The following is a 21126-nucleotide window of genomic DNA, read 5'->3' as shown; positions in this document are numbered from 1 at the left end:
ATGAACTCATTGTAAACCAGGTTAGAGGTCTGATTTCTGTTAAGAATGATACTTTAAAGCTGTATAAAAATAGGGTATGGGATATTATAGAGCAATTTCACCAAATTTACTAGTAGCTTCAATAGGCACATGGGATGAATTGGGTGATGCATTCACAAAATTTTTTGAAGACAAATCTGATCATTTGTCATTGGTAGAATAGCTAACAACCATAAAAAGGGCTCCACAAGAATAGATGACTGATTTCAATACACATTTTCAAAGGACATGGAATAGGATACCTATTGTTGTTAGACCAAGTGCTGATCATGCATTTTTATACTATCTTAAGAGTTTGAACAGCAACATTTCTGTCATGATTCAGTCTATGGGAGGTAATATGATGCCACAAGCATTTGCTATATTAGTAGGGGCAGAAAATAGCCTCATACAGGCAGGTAAAATTGCTCCTAGACCTCCTTTGCCTATTTTTCTTAATATATAGCCAAATATACCTTTGGAAATGCCACCTTTTAGCCCATTACCAGTGGTTTCCAGCCAAGATATAGCTGTTGTAGGACCTTCCCAAGAGCTGCAAGAGATTAAACAAGGTCAGCAAAAGATTGAAAGCTTAATGCAAACTTTTGGAAATGAATTGGTTAACCTCAAAAAGCAGCAGTTTTAGCCAAGGCAACCTTTTCAATCCCAAAATTTTGCTGCAAATCAAGGTTACCAGCAGCAAAATCAAGGTTACCAGCAACAGAATAATCAGGGATATCAACCACAAAACCAAGGGCAGCTTCAAAATAGACAAAATTTTCAAGGGTACAATGTTGGAAATAAGCAGAGCATAAATCAGAGACCATATAAGCCTTATAATCTAGCACCCTTAAATGTTGCAAATTCGGTAAGAGATATAGTACTTGTACCAATGCAAAATAATATGGCTGCTGAATATGACTGGTGTTTTCCATGTAATCAACCTCATAGTCAAGTTACCTATTCAAATGGACTCATTCAGCAAGCTTTGATGGTACAAAATGCTACGTATATGCAGCATGCACTGGAGGCTGAAATTGAACAACAACAAGATGTACCCCCTGCAGATGCTTCATTCGTAAATTGGTAGGTAGATGATTTTTGTGGTATGAATAGTGTTGATCCTACTATTGTTGTTTATTCCAAGAATAAAAAAAAGGGCTTTAGAAGACCAGAAAACCAGTAATAACAACAATACTAGTAATATAGCCATCGCTGGATCAGATAAGCCAACTAATCAGCAAACTCCATCAGCAAATCTTCCACATGCCAACGTAGAACAGCAACAACAAGCACAACTTGTTGTTACAAAATCGTAGCCTAAGGTACATGCATCAATTCCTTTTAATGTTGTTGAAAATATGAAGAAAATGAATGTATCTATCAATATGTGGGATTCTTTTGCAATACCTGGTCAAGTTGACATGTTGCGATCTCAATTATCAAAAAGAAGTAATGCTGGTGAAAATATGCCAAATACCGTATTTGCAAATAATGAAGAAGGTAACAACAAAATAGTAGTTCCATTTGTCAAACCTCCCCCTTTCTATATGTCTTTGATCATAGGCAATAATTTGGTTCACAATTACATGATTGATAGTGGAGCCACAAGTTCAGTTATGCCTAAAAAGGTAGCAGATCAGCTAGGGCTGAAATATCAACCTCTCAAGAAAGGCATGGTGCAATTGGATGGGTCAACTGTTAACACAATAGGTGTCATTAAGGATGCTAGTCTTACCTTGCATGCTTGTCCAAAATTTTCAATACCTCAGGATGTTTATGTCATAGATCTTCTGCCATTTTTTGCATTATGCTTATTTAGAAATTTCACTACAAAGATTGGTAGCTATTTTTCATCAGATTGGTCTCATATGCTCTTTAGGTCAAGATATGGTACAAGGATCACTATTAAATCCAAAAAGTTAGCAAATGACCATATAGAGCCTTACGTTCCTATTGTTATAAATGCATATTTGATGTCACTTGATACTGATGAACCTGAGGTAGTAGATTCTAGCACACCCCTTACTGGTATCTCGAATATTTTGCTTGATGAATGGGCTGCTAAAAATGTTTCTAATAGTCAAAAAAACGTTGTTCATGATGTTGCTTTTGGAAATTATATGATTCTAGATCAAAGTTCAAGAATTCCAAATCTGGTCAAAGATACAAATCAGATCAACGAACAAGAAAATCAAGTATGGAAGATGTATTTTGATGGCTCACGAAGCAAGAACGGTGCTGGAGGGGGAGTAATGCTAGTCTCACCTCAGGAGGATAAGTATTTTGCTGCTTTTCACTTTTCATTTGCATGTTCTAACAATGTGGCTGAATATGAAGGACTGGTGCAAGGTTTGGAATGGGCAAGAAAGAGAAACATAACCTGCTTGCAAGTTTTTGGGGACAACAAACTCATTGTAAACCAGGTTAGAGGTCTGATTTCTATTAAGAATGATACCTTAAAGCTGTATAAAAATAGGGTATGGGATATTATAGAACAATTTCAAGCTTTTAATATAATATCTATACCTAGAGCAAAGAATCAATTTGCTGATAGGCTGGCAGCAGTAGGCGCATAGTTTGATATTGTTGAAAATGTCTCAAAAAGAGTGAACAATAGCACGTTAAGGTGGTGGTTAGAACTTCAATACCAGATAACAACATAAATTGGTAGGTTTTTGATTCAGATGAATAGATTTTAAGTTTTTTGTTGCAAGAAGATGTGTTTTCAGTTGCTAATCAGGATAGATTCAGTCAGCAATATAGTGATCAGGTTATTCAGCTGAAAACAAACAAGTTGCCTAAAGGTTTGGTCACTTTAGAAACTATCTTTGATCCAGATGATCAGGTGAAAAAAGATAAAACTAGTTTGTTGGTGAAGGAAGAACATTACGAGGAGCTAGAAATTTCTAAAGGAAAAAGGCTGAAAGTTGGTAAGATAAACTCACCACAAGAAAAAAAGTTGTTTGTTGAATTATTTCAAGAGTTTAATGATATTTTTGCATGGAATTATTTTGATCTAAAAGGCTTTGACCCTAAATTAACCCAACATACTATTGAGCTTGAGCCTAACACCAAACCTATAAGGCAAAAATAGAGACCTATCGATCCCAAGCTAGAACCTCTAATGCTGAAAGAGTTAAACAAACTTTTAGAAGGAGGGATTGTCTTTCCTATCAAACATACTTCTTGGGTCTCTAACTTAGTACCTATAAGAAAGAAAAATGGAGAAATATGCTTGTGCATAGATTTTAGAGATCTAAATAGAGCTTCATTAAAAGATAGGCATCCCTTACCATCTATGGAACATATTTTACAATATGTTTTAGGTTCTGAAAGGTTTTCTTTGTTAGACAGATATTATGGTTATAATCAAGTGTTGGTAAAAGATGAAGATCAATTTAAAACAACATTTACCACGAAATGGGGAACCATGGCTTACAGAAGGATGCCTTTTGGGTTAGCAAATATTGGAGCCATGTTTCAAAAGGCTATGGACATGGCGTTTCAAAATCTAATGTACAAGATAGTGCTAGTATATCTAGATGGCATTACTGTTTTCAACAAGGAGGCTAAGGATCATATTTTTCGTCTTAGAAAGGTTTTAGAAAGATGCAGGGAGTTCGGTATTTCTCTTAATCCAAAGAAATATGTATTTGCTATTCATGAAGGTAAACTTCTCGATTATATTGTTTCAAAGCATGGTACTACTATAGATCCTGAGAGAGTTCAAGCAATTTTAGAGTTACCACTACCCAGCCACAAGAAGGGTCTACAAAGTTTTCTTAGTAGGATAAATTTTGTGAGATGTTTCATACCTAATATTGCTAATCTTTTGAAGCCTTTAACAGCAATGTTAAAGAAAAATATAATTTTAGCTGGACAAAGGAGGGAAAGCGTTGTTTTGAAGCAATTAAGGAGGCCTTGTCTGCTACCCCTACTTTGATTAATCTAGATTTTACTAAAGATTTTATATTGTATGGCTATGGAAATTTTGACACCATTTCAGCAATGTTGGTGCAAAAAAATGATGAAGGTTTGGAGCAACCTATTGCATTTTTTAGCAAAGGTTTACAAGATTTCAAACAAAGGTATAGCTTTGTTGGAAAGCATGTTTTTGTTGTCATTAAAAGTCTTAAAAAATTCAAACCCCTGGTTTCCAACAACAAAATTCATCTAATGGTTTCTCATCCAAGCGTGAAGGAGTTTTTATTAAGCAAAGATTTAAACAAAAAAAGAGCAAGCTGGATTACTCGGGTGATGGAGTCTGATGTTGATATCCATATCACCAAACTGATTAGGGGCAAGGGATTATGCGAATAGTTGGCAGATAACAGCTTTCAAGAGGTAGAAATCAGTCAAAATCTATTGCTGGTTGATAATAATCAGGCTTAAGGTAATCAATCAGACTGTTGGTTGACTAAAATGACACATTTTTTGCAAACAGGGGAGTGTCCTTTGAGGTTGGATAGAGCAAAACGCAGGTATTTCAGACTTCAATCAATTTCTTATGTCTTGGTTAATGATGTTTTCTTTAGAAAGGATCATAGCGGCATGTTATTACGTTGTATAAGTGCTGATCAGATCAGCAAGATTCTGGAACAATTTCATGATGAAGGGGGTCACTTTTCCCCAAAGACAACAGCTTATAAAGTGTTGAGGGCAGGATTCTATTGGCCTGATCTTTTCAAAGACACCTATAGTTGGTCAAGGAAATGCCAAAAATGTGCATTATTTGCTGGCAAGGAAAGGCTTACCTTTGCAACTGATTTTGGTTGAGCAGTCATTCATGAAGTGGGGTATTGATTTTATAGGCCCAATTAATCCAAGCTCTAGTTTAGGTCACAAGTGGATTCTTACAGCTACGGATTATTTTACAAGATGGACTGAAGTAGTAGCATTAAGAGAGGAAAATGAATCAGCTGTACTTAATTTTTATGATGATTTGACTACAAGGTTTGGTGTTCCCGATTCAATCATTTCTGATAATGCATTAGCTTTTGTAGGGGCTAGAGTTTCTGAATGAGCACTAAAGAAAGGTATATATCTCAATACCTCATCAAACTATTACCCTCAAGGTAATGGTTTGGCTGAAAGTACAAATAAGAACCTTTTAATGATTATTAAAAGAATGTTAGAGGAGAATAAGAGAGATTGGCAAGCAAAGTTGAAATCTGTGTTATGGTTGGATAGGATTACTCCTAAGAAAATTATTGGAACATCTCCTTACGTTCTAGTATACAGGAAAGAGGCCAAGTTACCTGTTACTACTGAATTTCTTGTGTTACAGCTTGCTGATCAGCTGATACTTTTTGAAGAACAGGATCCTCTTAAGCTAAGGTTTGCTAAATTGATGGAGTTAGAGGAGAAAAAAAGCAAGGCACTGCAAGAAATGGAATACCAACAGCTACAGGTGAAGAGAACATTTGATAAAATGACAAAAGATTATCATTTCAAAGAAGGAGATATGGTGCTAAGGTGGGATGTACTTAAGACAAGACCAGGGTAGCATGCTAAGTTTGATCACTTTTGGGAAGGCCCTTTTCAGATTGTTGAGTGCAAGGAACACAATGCATTCCAGTTTGCCACTCTTCAAGGAGATGTTCTACCGATTCATGTTAACGGGATTCACCTCAAGGCTTGCTTTGAGGTATGATTTTATTTCTATTTGTTTTCTAGGATAGGTTTCATGCTTTCTATAAATGCATCCACATATTAGTTTAAGTTTTCCCTAAGTGCTCTCCAAGCACATGTCGGTTTTAGTTTCCTTTCCTAGAGTAGTTTCCTATTTTGTTCCTTAGGTTTTAGGAGTCTCAAGTTGCTGGTTTGGTTGTTTCATTTCACACTCACCCACCTCAATCATATACACTAATGTATGTATTGAACGCATACATGTAGGTTAGTACACGCATGCATATGCATATGCCTAGGGCTGCATTTTTCATGTCATTTTCAGTCTCAATTTCATGCACACCTGGTAGCCATAACCATACACACACACACATCCACTAATCATCTGCATCCATCCAATTCACACATTTTTATGCATGATTAAGATGGACAACTATGAATTCAACTCCTAAAGTTGATGCTACAGTCTGATCATGCATAAAATTAGTCTAATAATAACTTGTCAGTCATCATTAGATTCATTTGCATACATCCCAGCCCATACTAGAAACTTTAGGGGTCGTTGCAGGTCTGGTCTAGGTCCAAGGAATTCATATTTTCAGACTCTAATGCCCAATGAATGTCAAAGGTAACTGATCAAGTGTCTAGCAGGTAGACAGTCAGCAAAGGTCGCCAAAAATGTTGTTCATTTTTCTCACATGTTCAAATGAAGGAAAATACATGCCTATTACTTTCAAATAATTTTCAGAGATGCATCAAAGAAAAGTATTTTTATTCATTTTGAAATAATATACAATTTTCATATGATAGAACAAATCATGATGGAAATAAAATGCTAAAGGTAAATTTCTCCCACACATCTAACTATGAGAGTAGCCTCTACGTACTGATATACATCTATACTATACTAAAATCAGTGACATAAAAGAGGAAAAAAGGGGAGAAAAAGGTCATGGGCACCAGTCATTGCCTGTAATGACTGGTGAAGTGGCGTCCATCTGCATCCACCATCTTGTTGTTTCGGATCTTGCCCTTTTCGTGCTTCCAATCCCTACGTCCACAAAAGAGAAAGGATTAGATCCAATGGATCTAAGCAATGCTGATAGCTCACTTCATCTCACTTTCATCATCTGATATGCTATTCATCTCAGTAAAATACATATGTACATCAGCAGATAGAAAGATCGATCATGAAGAATAAAAGTATTAAAGGGATGAACTGTCAAAGTTTTGAAACCTTTTGTTTCACTCATACAACAAGAATGAAAACCACAGTAAGAAGGTTCAGACACAGCAAAAAGATAAATATTTTCAGCCAGAAAAAAGAGTGCATGCTACAAATCCAAAAGACAAGTATTTTTGAAATTGCAACAGAAAGATGCCACAGTAACAGTAGAGGTGATTTGTTTTCATGTTGAAAGACAGTGGTTTGTAGAAAAGGAGCACAAATTCAGATTACAAAGCAAAAGGAAGCAAACTAAGCATCATTTCTAAATTTTTTTTAAAAAAAAGACAAGTAATACATTCAAGAGGACAGAACAAGTTTTTCAACAACCTTCAAGATTCTAAACTTATTATTTTTGTTACACACACCGAAGATTATAAAAGAGTTATTGTCCAAGTGATAAGTGATGCCATTTTCATAACTGTTTTGTTTATTTTCTCCACATTATTCACTCTATAATTGCAGATTCTCAAGTAGTTTTAGAACTCATATTGAGAAGGTTAAAGAAAGAGATTGAAATGCATGGAGTGGTAACTTGTATGCTACTGGATGCTATAAAAATTATAATACTTTCTGAGCCTAAGCACAAGGTGCCTTTCAAGACAATTTTAAGAAGTTTTCTTTCTTTCTCAGAGAAGAGCATTCTCAAGAGGAAAAGAATCTACATTTTTAGAAATGGATGATGCAACCTGCAGAAGTATGTAAGAATTTATATAGAAAGGCTTGAAAACAGATACAAGTCAGAGAAAACTTCAGCTTGCTATTTCAAGAGCCACCAATGGAAAGATAAATATGATGTTTAAACTTACAAAACCAGCAGAGAAAATCTATCATTTTATGACAACTTTCAGCGAAGCAATCATGGTTTACAACAGTTTTACAAATATCTTGACAAATATGTGCATACAACATGGAGTTTCATCTCAGTAAAATACAAATACATCAAGCAAATATGGCACCTAGATTTTGAAAAAAACCCTCATGTAAAATGTGGCGTGTTCTAGTTCCAACAGCATGGAAAATGCAGCAAAGTGAAGAACAAATATACCACCCAGAATATATAATCTCCAAGAGCAAGGAAAAGGAGGAAAAAAGAGTTATATCCAGACATCCAAACCAGTAACAAAGATGGTGTTTAATATAATGATATATGCAACATATATGGCATTAAAAAAATGGAGTTCACTTTCAGCGAAACCCAGCATGGGAAAGAATCTGCGAAAGCAGTATATAAAAGAAATAACAACAAAGTATAACCAGTCAACCTTATGTTGAGCCATGATATGAGGGAAATAACAAGAAAAATGGAGAATATGTTGTCACTTACAGTAGAGAAAAATACCATTTCCAGCTTGCTCTCAAAGTCTGTGATCAGTTGTTACAACATGGAGAACAAAGGCGAATCCAATGGTGGATATCTAGCAAATGATGAGAAAAGCCATGTTTTGGTGTCTAGTCAAGAGGAATAAATAGTCGACAGCCAAAAGCTCTCCATTTTTTGAATTTTTTTTTACCGTGAGTCTCAAGTAATACCCTAAGTAGTCAACGTCCTCAAACTTTGCTTCATTTCATGCCATGGATCTGATTACCACTCTCAAATGTAACGAAAATGACCATTTTCAGCAACGAAAAAGCAAGATCTGGGTGCTTCATGGTGGATAAGGGTTTCTTTTAACCCTAATCTCTTTGCTGCTCATTCCCATGAGTTCCAAATGAAAAGATAAACTCGCAATCCTTGCTTTTTACCTTTTCTCGATTACATTGTATAAAATTTCGGGTCCATGGAGTGAGATATGGAGTCGTCTTTTTTTATGCAATTTGTTAAAATAGTGGTATAGACTTATAATATAATGTCTATACATTATTATTAAATTGCATTGCATTTAACATTATTATTATATTATTATTTGTCTTTAGTTGATAATTTATAAATCAACTAATAGATAATGATAATTTTTTATGCAATTTAATAATAATGTCACTTTAGTCTTGCACTTTTATTTTCATTTTTTAATTGCATAATATTAAATTGAAATTATTATTAAGTAATTGATATTCTTCAAATCAACTATTTAATAATAACCTTCATGCAATTAAAAATAATTAAAAGTCAAGAGTCAAGATGAGTTAAAGGAGAGGTTGGTATTTTCAAATGCCAAATTTTAAGGGACAGCTGGAGTTGATATTTTTAGAGGCCTAAGTTCAGACTAAAGACTTCAGAGTGCATTATGGAGTAATTGTTGACAGTTTGGAGGACTTTTTTACACTTTTCTTATGCATGGTTGGTGGAACTTCAGTTCGGGATATTTTGAGCATGTTTTTGGACTTTTCAGAGGTGCTTAATAATGAGTTAACTCATTATTTCGACCCAGCTTTTCCTATTTTGAGGCAGTTGTATTGTTGATATCTACTTTTATTTTTGAGGAGAGGGTTCAGATTTGAAGGGAGGACGCTTATGTGATTTCATCCTTAAGTGTAATTTTTTCTATATGATTCTGATCCATTTATGCAGATGTATTTTTTTGAGGGCCTTTGATGGAAATAAAGTTTTCATTGGAATCAGTTTTGGAGTTGACAGATTTAGCTGTGTGTGTTAAGGTGATTGATGTTATTCAAATTGTGTTTTAATAATAGGCCTTTCTGAATGATGTCTTATCTTGTACCTTCTTTATCTAAATAGATGTTCATAGGTTTTGAGTTGTGTTTTCAAGTTCATAAACCTTCTCTTAAATTATTAATATGAATTAGCGGATCTTCAAATAAGGTTTCTTGTGATTGTCTTGTCAAAAACTTTCATTGAGTCTCAGGTATAGCAGTAATCTGTATTATCAATCTTGGTGTAACACCTTATTTTTTTAAAGTTTTCCATGTTCTAGGTTATCTTTTTACTCTTTTCCATCTGAAAGTTTCACATTTCCATTAGTATAAGTAAGGTGTAAGATATATCATACAGGAACCGGCCTAGAATCTGGAGGTTCAGCCAAGTTATAAGTTACCCACAACTTTTGGCTAATCCCATGTTTCTCCAAAATTGCTGCAAGTTTTAGGACTTAAGGCAAATTTTCAGGGTGTAGATTTTGGAGATAACAATAACCAATAATAGAAAATAATGGATCACACAGAAATGAACACAAGACACCAAGATTTAACGTGGGTCACCCAATCCCTAGGCTACATCCACCAAACAACAAGTCCGATCTTATTACAATCCAGTGATTACAACTAATTACAATTCGTAATCCCTTACAACTCAATACTGTCGCAAGAAGAAATTTTGCATCACAACATAATGAAAATACCTAACCCTAAACCCTTTTAGACAAGTATTTTATTCATTTTAGGGTTACAAAATGTCGGCCATATGTACAGTACTTTCCTGATTAGTCACCACAATCTAAAAAAGGATTTACCCTTACTCGACGTCAACTAGTAGAGTTTTACTCGACAGCAATTAATCACTCAGCTTCCACTAGTTTTGTCCAACAACTTGGCACATACTATGATTTCACTTGGCAACTGAAGGAAACTTTTCATACTCGAAAACAATATGAAAGATTTTGAGGATAAACTTGCATCTTTATTCATGTTATTTATATCCTTTGCAGTACTATCTTGTCTTGGAACTGATGTATGATAAAGCATTTAAATATTAGTCCCACATACCTTCATTTGCTTAGTTGGATGAAGTGTGACACTTGACCTTTTAGGTAAAGTGATCCCTCCATTGGATGTGTTGCTTCCATCTCTTCTTCTCCATGTCCTATTCATCTCTCCTCTGATGTGTTCAACATCAACTTTTCCTTTTCCTTTATTGAACTTAGAGTTGGGTGCCTTTGACCTAGTTGGGCAATACTTGTTGATGTGTCCTTTCTTTAGGCAACTAAAACAAGTGGTTTGACTCAACCACCTATTGTACTTGCCACTAAAGTGTGTTCTTATGTAGTTCTTAGGAATGTGTCCATATTCTTGATAGTAGTGATAGCTCTGCCTAGTGTTGTAGTCCCAATTGTAGTGATGTCCATAACTATTTATCTTTGCTGGTTGGTTTGGTGTGCACATAGGCTTGGATCTACATTCAAAGGCTCTATGTCCATACTTCTTGCAATTGTAGCAGTGACCTTCAAATCTTGGTGTCCTGATGGTTCTAGTCCTACAGTCATGTGCCTGATGACCTTGCTTGTTGCACTTGTGATAGTGATCCATGATTTTAGGTTTGTCATGTTGATTGGCATTCTTACTCCTATACACATTAGAGGTATGCCCCTTTTTACCACAAAAATGACAAGTGGGCTTTGTGTTCTTACCTTTTCCACTTCTTTCTTCTACAATCTTAGATGACTCTCCTTCATCAGTGCTGATGTATCCTAGTCCTAAAGTGTCATTACTAGATCTTGGTGATTTTAGTAGCTGTTCAAAGTACTTGATGGCTTCATTAGGTTTTTTGAAGCTTTTTGCAATTTTTTTTCTCTTCTCAAGTCATTTTGTAGTTGTTCATTCTGCATCTTCAATGTGGAGATCTCAATGTCCTTGAAATTTAGCTCATGATGAGCATTCATCATTTGGCTTAGGGTGTCTAGCTACATGTTGGAAACTCTTGCAAGCTCACTTGACTTTTCCTCTAGTCTATTGGCAAGGTTTCTCTTATCATCTTCTATCATAGCTTTATCTTCAATGGCTCTCTTCTTCTACTCAGTCACTTCAGAATGCATCATGGCTTGTGATTCTTGTTCAATCTTGAGAGTTCTAATCTCTTCTGCTTGAGCTCTATTCTTCTCCATTAGGTTTGTAATTACTGCATCATACTCCTTAGAATCTCCATTGGAAAACAATTTAGTGGTGTTAATATCCTTGTATTGTGTATCATTCTTAGCTATGGTGATGTCTTTTCTTCTCTTTAGGGATTTCCTCAATTCTTCCCTAACTTCTTTCAGAGAATGTAGAATGAGATGTATTTCAATCTCCTAATTCTCTATAATCTTCCCAAGCGTAGAATTCTATTTCTAGATCTTTTCTTCAAGCTGTAAGGCTTTTCCTTGTAAGAACTTAGCTCTAATACCAATTGTTGGAATTTAAAATTGGGAAGAATACTTCTGAGGTGGGGGGGGGAGCGGTGGTGAATCAGAAGTATTAAACTTTAAACTATAAAAATTTTAACTGAAATCATTACATGCATGTAACATTTCTAATTAACATGAAAGTAAAGGTATGCATGAAAATAGATAACACAATATTTGATCACCTAGGAACCCTCCAAAATGAGAAGGTAAAATTGGGGTGGGGATGACACCCACAACTTATCACTACAACAATATGTAACTTGTCAAGGTTACAAAGTTTGACCATCAATAATGGTCTGCCTTATGAGAGGCCTACCCTGTTAAAGCCTCCAAAACCCTATTAAAAGTGTACCTTTCTAAAGGATTTACAAAACATTCACTTGGAATGTCACCCTGTTAAAGGATTTACAAAATGGTTGTTAAACCAACCTATCTTCATAGGATTTTCATTCTCCTAATACAATTGCTAGAAAGTATAGTAGAATGTGTTGACCTAATCACTTACAATTTTCAATTTCAAATTTCAAATCGATTTTTAGTCCATTCTGATTTGATCCTCTTTGATATGATATGATTCTGTATGAAGTGTTGATACTCTGTTCTGTTGTTAACTGATCTGACAATTCCCTTGTTTTACTAAGTCACCTTGAATGTACTCTTCACCCTTCTATTCTTTTCTCACTTTCACTCTATCATTCCTCTCCTTCTCAAGTCTCAAATTATGGAGCTTCATCCCTCTTAAAAGGTTTTTGTGACTTAGGGTTAGGTATGAATCTACGGTTGAGATTCATCCATTTTGCCTCTTTAGCATTACAATTATTTGATTGGTTGCATGCAGAGCACATAGGAAATCTAATAGATTCGATCTTATCTTTAAGATTCAAAATTTGTATATTAGCTATCATGCAACATGATTTGCATCTAATTTTGTGAAGGCACAAACTCATATGTCAATATTGTGTCACTCGACACTTGTTGATTACTAATACTCGACACATATAGAAATTTTGTCTTGCTCGACACCTATAGTTTACTTTGCACATATACTCACTCGACATCTATTAGTCACTCGACAATTGAAACTTGCTCGACACTATCTATTTGCTTGGCATCTAAATGACTCGGCACATATTACATTTCTAGCTCGGCACATATTGTAACTCAACATCTCTATTATACTCGGCATCAACTTAGAAAGTTTCTTAAGTGTGTTGACACTCAATTGTCAAAACCAATCTGAGATCAACATGTAGTATTCACCACTTTACTACAGGTGGAGGATACAAGAAACCAATATAAGTCTGAATCCAAGTGTCTATTGAACCATAAAAGTCATGATGTTTCCTCTTGTTATAAAATTTTCTTTAGTGGTGATGTTAACTATAGAAGTAGGATCAACAAGACACCCATAAGAAGGATATTTAGCAATCTAACCAGCAATATAGAGAGGACCATCTAGAGCCTTAAACTTATTAGCTTCAATGAATGAGATAGTAAGAGCTCTAGTACACTTAAATTATTCCTTAGGTGGAGGTGGAGGTTGAACTAAATGTTTAACAATATTAACAATATTATCATTCCCTTTTCATAAAGTATTGTTAGAAACATTCACTTCTTGGGAGGAAGAGAAGAAGATGTTGAATAATAGTGTATTTGACATGCTGAGGTAAAGGATTAGTATAAATTTGAGTGTTTTGATTAGGAGGTTCCATGGGTTTATTCCTATTATCTTGACCCTCAATAGATAAAGCATTAGCATCAATTAAATCCTAAATCTAATGTTTCAAAGAGTAACAGGGTTTAGTATCATATCTAGGTTGGCAGTGAAATTGACAAAAAGTTTGAGGATTGAAATTTGGACTTGATGTTGTAGAAGGAAAAAGTGGTTTAATAGGAGGAAGTGTAATAATATTAGCACTAACCAACCTAGTCATAAAGTAATGTAGATTCTCAGAGATAGGAGTAACTTACAATTCATTCAAAAATAGAGGAAGTAGTGGCACTCTGAGAGGAAACAACTACTTGATCATCTATTGTATTTGTGGTTTTGTTGATCTTGACATAGTTATTGAGTTTTGTTGAATTTTTTAGGATTAGGTGTGGAATCACTATTATCAACAGGTATATAAGCCATTGGAGTGGCACTCTCAAACTGACTCACTCGTAGTTGATAATGAATAAGTGTTGCACAAAGTTGTGAAAAAGAAGGAAACTCATTAAGCATAATCTTATCTCTAATATTGTTTTGTAAATTCACAATAAACATATGTTGTATATAAATATTAGGCATATGATAAGAAATGTGAGCATGAAAATGCTTAAATATACCAATATATTTAGTCACTTTCTCTATAGGACCTTGTTTACAATGCATCAAATTAGTCAAAGAAATAGAAGGATGAATATTATTATGAAATTATTGTATGAAGGTATTAGCTAGTTTATGAAAGAAATCAATGGAAAAGGTGGAAGAGAGAAGTACCATTGCAAATCTTTGTCATGAAAAGTGTGAGAAAACAACTTAGCAAAAATCTTGTGGTCATGGGCATAGTCACTAGAAAGAACTTGGAAAGTCTTAAGATGTGTTATAGGACCACCTTTACAATTATAAGTATTGAGGTGAGGTATATCATCTTGTAAAGGATAAATGGTATTGATAATATCAAGAGACAAAGGGCTACTCATATCACATGTAGGAACATTGAACTTAGATTATGTGAAAGAAGAAAGTTCTTGTTGTAAAGAGGACACTATCTAATTCAAACTAAGGATAGTGGAATCATTAGAAGGAACAAATGGACTAGGCATATTTAACACACTAGGAAAGGTGTATAAATTAGCTATAATGGAAGATACTACTGATAGAACATTGGGAACCACAGTGAAGGATTAGGATAAGTAAAAGGAACATTGTCATATGAAGGTTGTGAGGTTGGCAATGAAACAAGCAAAACACTTATAGATAAGGAAGGAATGGGAAGAGTACTAAGATAATTAGATACTTGAACATAAGTAGTCATGATAGGAGGAACATAACTAGGAATGCTAGATATAGGCACAAAAACACGAAAAGAAGGCTCAAGAGTAGAAACTAGAGGAAGTAATATGGCTTCAAAGGAAGCTTGAGTCAGAGGCTTAACATGAGTATGGAAAAGATGAGTAATACCATGTAAAATATTAATTCCATCTTCATCATTATAGATCACTTTCTTAACAACATCAAAATCAACAAAAGTTTCAATGTTGTGATTTTCTTGTAAAAGCCAATCATGCATTTTACCAATCTCACTAGCAAGTTTATCAACTTGTTCAAGGGTAAATCTTAAACCCTCATCCTCATCATGATACGAGTTAGAAGATTTGTGTTCCATCAATAGGTTAAGTTCATGAGAAACCATAGGGTCACTAAGATCTTAAAGAAAAGGAGAAGAAGAATCCAGATAAAAAAGTGTCATGAGTCTACGACTTCTCCAAATGGGAATGCTATATGTAGGACTAAAAGTAACAAATCTCATAAACCAAACAAGGAAGGAAGACCCTTATGATATGAACTCCAAATTAATATATTGTAAATTATACAATGAACAATAATGTAAAGGATGATCTAACATCATAACAGAAAGAGTTGACACAACTGGGTTCACTAATAAATGTGTGGTAGGAAACATGAATCAAGGACATAAAACCTATGTTCATCACATAATTCTAAACATTCATGTGTTTTTTATTGAATTTTGAAAATGTGATATAAAGGGGAGATAAGGAAATAGGAACTTTTCAATCCCAATTCTAAGGAACTAGATCTAGCAAAATTGATGCTAACCAAGTGAACAAGGGGCATTGTTGCAAACTAGATCTATGAGAATAGGGGAAAGATAACCAGAAATACTTAAGATCTCTTTGTATGTGTGTATGATAAATAAAGATGTGCTAAACTTACAAAGGAATGAACAAGAACTCACTTTTGAAGTCTATTTTATGCTTTCTATATTGATTAAAATGAGAGGAAAACTTTAGATTCGGGCCAGAAACTACATGACTGACGAAACCCAAAAATATTTTAGTGATCTATTAAGGATAAATTGGTGCATCTGGGGAAAATTAGTGCATCAAGGGTGTAGTGCAATCCTAATTGACTTTTATGTGACATTGATTCTATTTTTGCAGTTTTGTAGAAGCCCAAAAAGGGTACTCTAATCTGCACCATGTTCATCGGTCTATGTCTGTAACTACAATAAAAAAGGATTGTGTTTGGTGATGGGGGGTTTTCCTTGGCCAAACCCCTTATTTATGAATTAACCTTGAATTGAAATAATTGATATAACATGTATGCAAATTGAATATATGACTTCACCTTATAAAGTTAGACCTCTTGAATTGAATGCAATGTGCTCATCTCCACCAATGGATTTGGACCAAGAAGACGAATATGAATGAATATGGAAGATGTACAAAAGGACCTTGAAGATGATTATTCTAGATAAACTCCTTCAATTTCTTAGAATACTTGAATCCTTGATCTTCAATGGAATGCTTCAATGGATGCTTGAAGGCTTCAATTTGAATGCAAGAACACTTGAGAGCTTGAATGTAGTGCCTCTCCCATTTGAATTTTGTAAGTCATCCTAACAGATGCAATCTTGATGATCTTTTGTTGTGATGGGATCATGATTGTGACCCTGGGTGGTCTACACCGTCGAAGTGTTTGGATTTATGTTTCTATATCAGTTGCGTTGATTATTCTTTTGACTGATCTTTGAGATTATGATGTGATTTTTGGTTCACTAAGGTTTGTGCTAGTGGTTACCAGGATCGATGTGGTATCATGAGGTTGTTTTGTGATTACCCTGAGATGTGTGTAGAGATTGCACTATGTTCTTTTACCATGCTACACGAGACTAGGTTCCTGTAGTAGTGGTTAGTCATGTTTTTTGACTATGTTCGCTTATGTGTTTTAAGTGCCTTATTAAATGCATTAATGATTAGAATGGATTGTTCTTGTTGGATTATTTGGTTATGTGTTGCGGACATTTACCTTGTTTTATTTTGATCTGAGAGATATCTAATCTTATGTGATGTTTTACATTTTAGAGGACCTGAGGGTAAAATGTTACTCTTTAATTCCAGTATCATAGATATTAGACTACTATGTTGTTTAGTTAATCATATTACATGACGATGCCATTTTGAGATGACAGTGTGTTTCATGATGATATCTAGTTATCTGGTATTTGGACATACCAATGATTATGTTATGTGATGGATTTAATGCTATGGTTATTTACTTCATTCCTACGTTGTTATGCTTTATGCGAACGTGAGTGATGTAAATAGATTATTTTAATATAATTAACTAAATGGCTAAATTAAGTGATTTAATGCATTTATTGCTTCGGCTATGTTATTATATGCAATTGCACTTGATCATGTTGTTTAGTGTGCAAGATTTATATCCCTGGCAGTGGCACATGGAGTTAGTGATTCAGCCTTTCATATTTTACCAATGTCATCCTTGTATGGTCGATGTATCCTTTATTAAAATGTTTAATTTAAACCTTTCGGTGATTATTAAATCCGAACTCATTGCATTATGTGATTAGACCAATAAGTGTGTTTGTGCATTTAGAGGTTCGCATTGTCGCGAAAGTTGTTTAAGGAGATTTATGCGTTTTTGGGTTTTTGAGCTTTTTAATTGATTTATTTTAATTTCTGGCAGCTTTTCCATAGATGAATTCCTATTTATAGGAATAGACTATTTTTGTTTGGGTCGATTCGGGGTTTAACTAGATTGGCTGGTTAAATGCCCTAATCGATTATTCACCCGAAAAGTGAATAAATATGCAAAGAGGAATTTAATTCCTCACTTCTCACTGTCAAATTGGAAAGTTGAAGAGTAAAACCCAAAGTCCTCTTCATGAGGATTTACTGTTTTGTTCGTTGTGGGAGTTACGGGCCTGGGATCGTTGCGAGGTTGAGCTCGTTGGATCCAGCTCGGGAAAACCTTGGATTGCCACGATTTTCAGCCACTTCTGCGAGCATTTTATTTTATGGTTTAGATTTTCATTTTGCCCTTTTGGCTATGAGGTAGGGCTTTCCTATTTTATTGTTTCTGCTCTGTTTCTGCTTCTGTTTTTGGTAGCCATTTGTTTAGAGGCTGAGAACTAGAGTTCCCCTCTGTTTCTGTATGCTAGTTCTACCTAGTTGGGCGGGTATGAACATTTCCCTATTTTTTGGGATGAGGGTTTGGAATTTTATGCTGTTATGCTGGCCATTTTTGCATACGGTGTCCGATTCCATTAATTTTTGGATTTTTGGGGTTTTTGAACCCAAAGGAAAAATGGGTTTTAATTTTGAATTTTTCCAAATTTTTGGGGTTTTTACCTCATTTTGCATGCCGCCCTATTTTCTTGGGTTTTCTTGGCACAATATGGGTTGTGGACCTTGATGATTCGTTTGGATATCAGTCAGACCACTTTTTCACTTTTATGTTGCATTGGGATGCATGTTGCATCCGTACTCCCGACGTTGTGTTCGGTTGAGTGATTTTATACTTGTTATGGTTTTTGTTGGACCTTTGCTTTTGTTTCGTGAATGCTAAGATTCGTGTAGAATCTATACTCTCAGATTGAGGCTGGTTGAGTGAGTTCATGATGTTTGGTCTTGTTACATCATTGAGATTCGTGTAGAATCCATACTCTCAGATTGAGGCCGGTTGAGTGATTTCATGATGTAAGATTTTATTGGCTTTGGGATTCGAGTAGAATCCATCCTTCCCGTGTTGCTTTCAATTGGGTGTTTTCTTTGCATTGTGTTCTCATTCCTGTCCTTGTGTTATGATCTTCGTGATGGTGGTGTGCCACACACGAGTACGTGCACGTACATTTGTTGGGTGACTTGCAAGGCCCGATCTTCCGTGGATTTTTCAAAAGTTATGATCATTGGGGTTGGGATGGGAGTATGCATGCCCATGGGCACTTGTCGTAGGATGAGCATGGGTAGGGTAGGGTAGCATATGGAGGGGGCTTCTATCTCGCAACCCGAAAATCACGACGCCGTGGGTATGGCTGAGAGGAGCTTGTTTAAGTGATAACTAAAGAAAATGTGTGACTGGTAATAAAACTTAAGATAATAAAATATTTGGGGTGCAAGAGCCTTTCCGTTGAGGGATGTTGAATCTGCGCAAGTCCTAGCTTGGGCTTTTTGATGCCAAGCTACTCTCCATGATGTTAGTCCCTACATAGTAGCCTATTGAGTGTCTGACTAGGACCTTTACTCCTTGCATTGTCTTACGTTCTTGGTTCAGCCATCATACTGTCTGGCGTGAGTGTTAGCCATGGATGTTGTGATTTTTGTGTGTTTGTGGTTGGATCTTTATCTCCATCAGCACGACGGGTGTGGACCTATGGGTGCCACGTGGTTGGGAGGCATAGCTACCTTCACCACTGCTAGGGATCGATGTATAGAGATGATCTTTTGTCCTAGTGCGACCATTGCTGGATGTCTTCACTTGGTACTTCGGGTTCTAGAGTATGCTTTCTTGTGATTTATGCTTTCATTGGGATGCTTTTATATCATGTTTAGATGATGTTATTTTATTTGGTGCATTCCCTTATTATGATGTTTAGCATATGATTAGATGATGTGATTTGCTTTAGTAGTATATCTATTGCTTACTATTGTTTAGCATGTGATAAGTGATGTTATCTACTGTAGGATTATCTTATGCGTTATCACTAGCATTTTAGATTTTCTTATGCTGTTATTATGCATGTTTTAGTAGTGACGTCCCTATTATGACAGTACTGACGATTTGGTCAGTGGCTTGGGATGTTACATGTGGGGGATGGCTAGGACCCACGATGGTCTTATGATTCTATTGACGGTTGGGAGGAACCGCGTACTTAGTTTGGTTGTTCATTTCACTGCGATGTTTATTTTAGTGTGTTCTTTGCTGCTGTAGTTTAGATAGATAGATGTTCTCCTTTTTGTGTTGTTCTTGCACTCGAGTGTTCATTCCTCAAGCCTTTGTGGATCTGGTACTCCCTAGTGTGGAGGTTCTTTGCTCTAATTTTGGTCCTTTTTTCTTCTGGGAGTGTTTTTGTGTTTCTATGGGCGACATTTGTTCAGCATGGTGCGACACTTTTTAAAAGTATCGCACGCCCATGCAAACTATGTCGTACGACACTGTAAAGTATCGCACGCCTTCTTGAGAAATGTCGTACGACACTAGAAGAGTGTCAAACGCCTTCTTGAGAAATTTTGTACGATGCTAAAAAGTGTCGCATGCCTTCTTGAGATATGTCGTACAACACTGGAAGAGTGTTGCATGCCTTAAGGAGAAGTATCGCCCTCCCTTAGTAAAAAGTGTCGCACGATTTTTGTGAAAAACCTACACGTGCCATCAACGGGCACTTTTCTTCGTGATTCGATCTTTTTGAGAGTGGTTTTGGATACCCTTTTGGGTGTTCTTCGACCCTATGCTGTTGCATTTTGAATTCTGTCGATTTCTCTTGAAATCTAATTTTCGTGTTTCTGTTTTAGTCTCTTGGGGTTTAAAATATATCGTTCAAGTATAAGTTGACGTATATTTAATTTCTTATACTTAAGATATATTTTGATATATGTGAAAAATCATTTGAGATAGGTTTCAAACCTCTCGGAGATAAGTTATGGATTCTAGAAAATTTCAAAAATCCAAACTTAGCCAATTTTCAGGGCTTCAGGATTTCAGGCTTAGCCAAATTTCAGGATTCTGCATTTTACCCCAGCTTGGTGTTTTTCTGATGAGTGGTCTTTTCTTGTGCCCTCATCTTGTTGTGGTGGTTGTTGGCTTTTGTTTGGGTGTGTTAGTTGGGTAGTGGCGTTTGAAGATTCGTTGGTTGTCGGGATTGTGTTGAAGTCTTCCGTTGCGATCTTTGCGATCCCTGTATGATGTTGTCTTGTGCATTAATACTTGTAAAAAAAAGAATATATCTTGGCTTGATTTGAATCCTTGTTTCCAAGGATCTTCGAGTGGGGCATTACATTGAACTTGTGGATACTTGAGAATTTGATGAGTAGATATGAAAAATGGAGAAAATGGATGGGCTTAAATAGATATCAAAATTAACTAACTCTTGTAGGTTGACTATCATAGGATTTTGTCCCTGATTGTCAAGGTATGGGACCTAGAGAAAAGGAGCCAAAATAGGGGCC

This window comes from Cupressus sempervirens, chromosome 9, assembly GCF_028749045.1.
Source record: "Cupressus sempervirens isolate cs-2001-9-10 chromosome 9, ASM2874904v1, whole genome shotgun sequence".
Classification (NCBI taxonomy): domain Eukaryota; kingdom Viridiplantae; phylum Streptophyta; class Pinopsida; order Cupressales; family Cupressaceae; genus Cupressus; species Cupressus sempervirens.
Note: the sequence above shows the minus strand (reverse complement) of the source record.